At 42.6% G+C, this 6,193-nt stretch overlaps 1 long non-coding RNA gene across 1 annotated transcript; it reads left to right on the plus strand.

The window, feature by feature from the left end:
* The first annotated feature begins 244 nt into the window (after window positions 1-244).
* LOC140812027 (uncharacterized) lies at window positions 245-3,470 on the plus strand. The gene is made up of 2 exons (XR_012113591.1): window positions 245-1,132; window positions 3,271-3,470. It is a non-coding gene; the product is annotated as an uncharacterized lncRNA (long non-coding RNA).
* Window positions 3,471-6,193: the final 2,723 nt, after the last annotated feature.

A 6,193-nucleotide genomic window follows, 5' to 3' on the forward strand; every position in this document is an offset into this window, starting at 1 on the left:
CTTGCCACCTGATGACCCCATAGGAGTCGGTAAACAAGTCAAAGTGAAACGCTAGCACATAGAGTCTCAATGTTGTCCCGGGTCATAAGGACTAATGGTGTACAACCATAAACTAGGACGTTTCCACTCGATAAGTGAGAACCACTTGGAAAGTCCTTTATAGAGGATTGTTCAGTGCACTCTACCAGGAGCACCTATCTGCATGCTCGGACATCACAATGTCCCCTACCAATGAAACTGTGGAACCCGTAAATCAGTCTACGTTTAAACCATGCATAATTCTAGATTTTTAAATTTAATTGACTTCATTGCATGATTATTTTAAATGCATTTCTTTGAAGTTAATTATTTTATTATTTCAGTTCAGTAGTTGATTTTTAGCATTTCAGTTATTTCAGTGAGGCCGGACCGGAGTTGGAGTTTTGAGATAGGATTTAAGATTCGAGAAATATTTCCGGGAGTTAATTTAACTAGCAAGTAAGTTCATTTAAGTTAATAAAAAAAAAAAAAGAGTTTAAGGAATTATTTAAGTTGCTTGAGGTGATTAAGAAATAAGCCCATTTAAGTTGCATAATTAAGGGGTTAGCTCACTAAATTAATTAAAGGATTAGTAAGACTTTTAAGGATTATTAGTTGACTAGATAAACAACACTCCCCATCCATTTTTAGAAGTGAATTTTCGGCCACCCCATAGTGCTAGGCAATGCATTTCCAACTCATCAACTTTGACCAATTCTTTGACATCTTTAAGCATGCTAATCTTTTCAATTATTAACCAAACTTTAATTAGTTAGTATTAAGCTATATCCAAGCCTTGGATACCATGAATCCATCGTTCAAGGCATCCCCAAGAATAGTTGACAAGCATGTGCAAATATTAAATGAGAGGTGGGTTTGGTATTGCATTTATGCCCTTTGTTTGTGGATCTTGCCCCTCACCTTTCCAACCATCACTCTCCCCTCCATATGACCAAAATCCAGAGCTCAATTCAGAGAGAAAAACGTGAGGTGCTTAGCCAAAAAGAGAGAAGAAAAATTGAGGGAAGGGAAGGAAAGGTAGAGAAGCTAGCCACTCCGTCTCCTCCGCGCCGTCTCGTCTTTTCTTCTCGTTTCTATTTCAAACGAATCCAAGGCATGTATATACTTTTTCTAAACCTCAATCAAGTCATATTATCAAATATTTTTCAGTACATGATCATGTTTGATTGAGCAAAAACCGAAATTTTAAGCAACTTGAACAAAGAAAATTCTGTGCAGATTTTTGTTCCACCTTGTGCTTCACGATTGGTATGTTTTGTTTCGATTTCAGGGATGGATCGTTCCAGGGGCTCAAAGCTGATTATGTACATGTACTAGGACATGTTAGGGACATGTTAGAATGTTGGTTTCAGTCCCATGCTTACTGGAAAACCGAATGACAGCAAGATCCCATAAGTGCATGATTTTGAGTTCGAAATTTCATTTTGTTGTCGTGGTGGAAGGATCTGATCTTGGCTGTCTTAAGGGCTCTTAGCCATGGTTGGATCACTTCCCTAGCATGTCTAAGATGTGACTAAGTTGCCCTTTTGGTGGCTTGGTCCATGGCTCCTCAGTTTTTAACAAAAACATTACAACAGCCCCTATACCCCTTCGGCCCTTCGGTTGGACAGCATTTGCATTTCGGTTTTGGGTTGCTTGGTATGGATCTTGGTTGGCCTATGGCCCTTAGCCACGGTTCATACCATACCCCAAGATGTCTAGATCGTGCCATGGTCAATAAAATGGCCATTGGAACGAGACGAGACAACAATCAAACAAATCACACCACACGCGCATCAAATGTGCTCTCGGTGGATCTTCTCGGTAGGTTGCTGGAATGGTGCGAATTATGGCTGGCCAAAAGCCCTTAGCCATGGTTCAAATCATTCCTTGGGATGTTGGTAAGGGTCTCTAGTCGGTGGTGTAAGCCCCAATGGCCGGCGGACTCGAAAACGACACAAGGAAAACAAGTGCGCAGCTGCTGTATTTTTGGACAGCAAGTTGCTGTGTCGGTTCAGAGACTCGTTCGAGTTCTCGGTCGGCTTTTAGCCCATGGCCTTGGACTGGACAGTGCCTAATCAAGTTAGGAAGGTCATGTTTTTGTCTGTTCGTCATTCGGATCATTTTTGTAGTCGTACGAGAATTTACGGTGCGATGTGCCGAGTTGCGCAGCTGCTGTATTTTTTGACAGCAAGTTGCTGTGACGGTTCAGAGGCTCGTTCGAGTTTTTGGTCGGCTTTTAGCCCATGGCCTTGGACTGGACAGTGCCTAATCAAGTTAGGAAGGTCATGTTTTTGGCCGTTTGTCATTCGGATCATTTTTGAAGTCGTACGAGAATTTACGGTACGATGTGCCAAATTGACTCTCGAAAGAGCGTTTCTTGTTTTGGCCTCCATTCCACCTAGATTTCGACCATCATAATTTTAGGAGCATTATTTCATTATTTTCAGCGTATTTTAATCATGACGTTACGGTGGTTTAGTGTTTGTTCGCGTTGGTTCGGAGTCACGATTAAATACGAAGTCATTAGACGTCATAACCGCATCTTTTGAACGTAAATTGCATAGTTGGTCAAGTTTAAGCTATTGTATATATATTTTCATGGCACCTTTAGGTTGCAGCGAGCCTGGGGGACGATCCAACCCACTCCAGTTGGTAAAATTACAGGATATTTTCATTATCGCCAGTTAATTATTTTACGTGCATGAAAACAGAAAATGATTATTTTTGAGATTTATGCGATATGGCTTGTGGTTCATTCACTATGTGGGAGCATTATTTATACGGTCGCCAGTGACCGCTCAGTTCAGGTTGGTACCATCAGGTCGCCAGTGACCTATCAGTTCAGGATGGTACCATCGGGTCTTCAGTGACCGCCAGCTCAGTTTCAGGCTCCCCGGTAGTCAGTTACCGATCAGTTCAGCTTAGTGCAGTGGCCACAGGCGTAAAACATAATCTCAACAGAAAATTTTACCAGTTATTTCAGTACAGGGCTCCAAGGAGCAAACGTTTTTACTATGATTATCAGTTCAGTTATGCACGTATTATAATTGCTCAGTACAGATTATTTTCAGCATCAGTACAGATTATTTTAAGCATGAGTACAGATTATTTCCAGCATCAGTACAGATTACTTTCAGCACGCCTCATGACATGATATTTTATCCCATGCATATTTTACTTCAGATTTTACTCCTTACCTGCGATATATGCATGCTGAGTCTTTAGGCTCACTAGACTTGATTGTTGTAGGTATTGATGAGGCCAGGGCCGAGGACGGGGACCAGTGAGCCAGGTTGGGTCGGCAGTAGTGGCACCCGAGGACCTCAGTGCAGCAGTTGTTATTTTTCCGCTAATAATTTTTATCAGTCGTCGGACAAATTTTAAGTAGTTATTTTTGGCAACTTTATTTTTATTCCGCTGCAATAATTTGAAACATTGAACTTGATTCACCTGTGATTTTATGAATGAGACCGTTTAAGTTCTTTTAAAAAGAAAATTTTAAATTTTCCGCAAATTTTCAAAGTAAGGATTTTTGGGACTTTACAGAAACATGGTACTCACATCGCAGATACTAGTCTCTAACTCGAGCGGCCTATATCCTTCTTAGTGGCGGCTGAATCGACTAGGAACCGATTAGAATATACAGTATTACAAATATGAGTTTCATGATCCTCATCATATGAGCATCTCATATTCTTTCTACTATATGTATTAGTGGCGGCTGAATCGACTAGGAACCGTTTAGAATATACAGTATTACAAATATGAGTTTCATGATCCTCATCATATGAGCATCTCATATTCTTTCTACTATATGTATATTCAAGGACTTTATCTTATGCAACTCGCATGGGTATAAAGATAAAGATGCGCCAAATTAATAAATTCAAATATTATTAAAATAAAGATCGTTTATACACAGAGTTTCATTGTAAACACTCGGCCAACACTTGGCTCGACGTGCACCTACTCTAACAATCTCCCACTTGCACTAGAGCCAACTACCGATATACTTCAGACCCATTGATTCGCGATGCTTCTCGAATGATGGTTCTGGTAAAGGCTTAGTTAGTGGATCAGCAACATTATCTGCGGAGCCGACTTTGTCGATCGACACTTCTCCTCGTTCCACGATCTCTCTGAGGATGTGGTACTTTCTCAATACATGTTTGGACTTCTGATGAGACCTTGGCTCCTTCGCCTAAGCTATGGCTCCCGTGTTGTCGCACATCACCGGGATAGGAGCAACTCCATTTGGAATGACGCCCAACTCTTGGACGAAATTCCTAATCCAAACAGCCTCCTTTGCTGCAGCCGATGCAGCAATGTATTCTGCTTCAGTGGTGGAATCCGCAGTACTGTCTTGCTTGGAACTCTTCCAAGAGACAGCACCACCATTGAGCATGAATATGAATCCGGAGGTTGACTTCGAGTCATCAACATCGCTTTGGAAGCTAGAGTCGGTATAGCCTTCCAATTTCAGTTCTCCACCCCCATAGACCAAGAAAAACTTATTGGTCCTTCTCAAATACTTGAGGATGTCTTTCACAGCTTTCCAGTGTGGAAGACCAGGGTTGGATTGATATCTACTCACTACACTTAGTGCAAATGCCACGTCAGGACGTGTAGATATCATCCCATACATGATACTACCAATAGCCGAAGCATACGGAATTCGTGTCATCGCCGCTATCTCTGCATCAGTCTTGGGAGACATAGACTTGGATAGGGACACGCCATGACACATTGGTAGATGTCCTCTCTTGGACTCATCCATCGAGAACCGTTTCACGATGGTATCAATGTATGTGGTGTAGTGACCCGTTCCAGAATCACCTACTAATCAGAACTTAAGCATGCAAAATTAACATTTAAAACTGAATCAGGTAAACAGCGGAAAAACAGTAATACAACCCAATCGAATCTGTAAGTACAAAATACTTAAACAACCAGATCGAACTAAATACCAAGAACAAATACCAACAACTACAGGTCAACCTCTGCCAGCTCCCTGTCCACTCCCTCCTGGACCGTCCAACCTGAGACCTGCCCCATCGAATAGGGTGTCCAAAACAGAGATAAACCGAGGACGTGAGCATAAAACGCTCAGCACCGAAAGTATGAGTATACAAGACTATGACATGCATGTATGCAAAATGTACTGGATACCAGGATCTGGGTATATCGAAATACTGCTCAGGTAAATGACGTCAAGGTATGTAGCACTCTGCGCCGTCGCACCAGGAGGTGGCTCCCATACCAAAATAAACCTGTGGATATACCGGTGACCTGACCACCGTCGGCCAACGGGGTCCAACCATCCACAACAAACGAGGGCTGAGCACCCTCTCAACAGGCTATCTCAAAGATAATCAGGCTCAACATGATTATGCAAATGCCGCATAATAAACCATGCATCATATGACAGATAATAATGCAACATATAAACATGCAACACATAGTAAAGCATACTCAATCCTGCTATCTCGGATAGTACTTTCGTACCTCAAACCAGTAGATCCTAGCAATCAGCCCTAGAATCAAGCCTACAATCCAAGTGATACCATATCACTAAACCACATCTAAAAGCCTTAACTAGACTAATAGATACTCCCAAATCTCAAAGGGAACCCAGAACTGTACCTGCGTCCGTAGTCAGCCCACTGATGCCGCTAGCCCCCAACTAGAGCACAGCTCCGCTACAAAACCAGTAGCTCCCCGCTAGTGCCCGAACCTCGGGAAAAGACTAGAAACCCATCAGAAACGACTAAAACGCTCTGGAACTCTCGGAATTGGCGAGTGAAAAGTGAAGCCTCGCGCTTCTATTTATAGACAACGATCGGAAGATCCGATCCACTTCGGAAGATCCGATGCGGTGCACTTCGTAAGATCCGATCCACTTCGGAAGATCCGAACTCTGCATGTCTTCCACGTGTCCAGCCACCTGTCTTCGGACGATCCGAACCCTGATCGGACGATCCGAACTCTGACATGACATGACTCGTCTGACTCCGAACAGAACGGTCCATCCGATCCGAACCCGGTTCGGTCCTTCCGATCCCACCGAAATACAATTAATCCAATAATTAACTCAAATTAGGCATCGGGATACTACATTCTCCCCCTCTAAAAAGGATTTCGTCCGCGAAATCGAGTCTGAAGAATGACAATT

Source organism: Primulina eburnea, chromosome 1, assembly GCF_022965805.1.
Source record: "Primulina eburnea isolate SZY01 chromosome 1, ASM2296580v1, whole genome shotgun sequence".
Classification (NCBI taxonomy): Eukaryota; Viridiplantae; Streptophyta; class Magnoliopsida; order Lamiales; family Gesneriaceae; genus Primulina; species Primulina eburnea.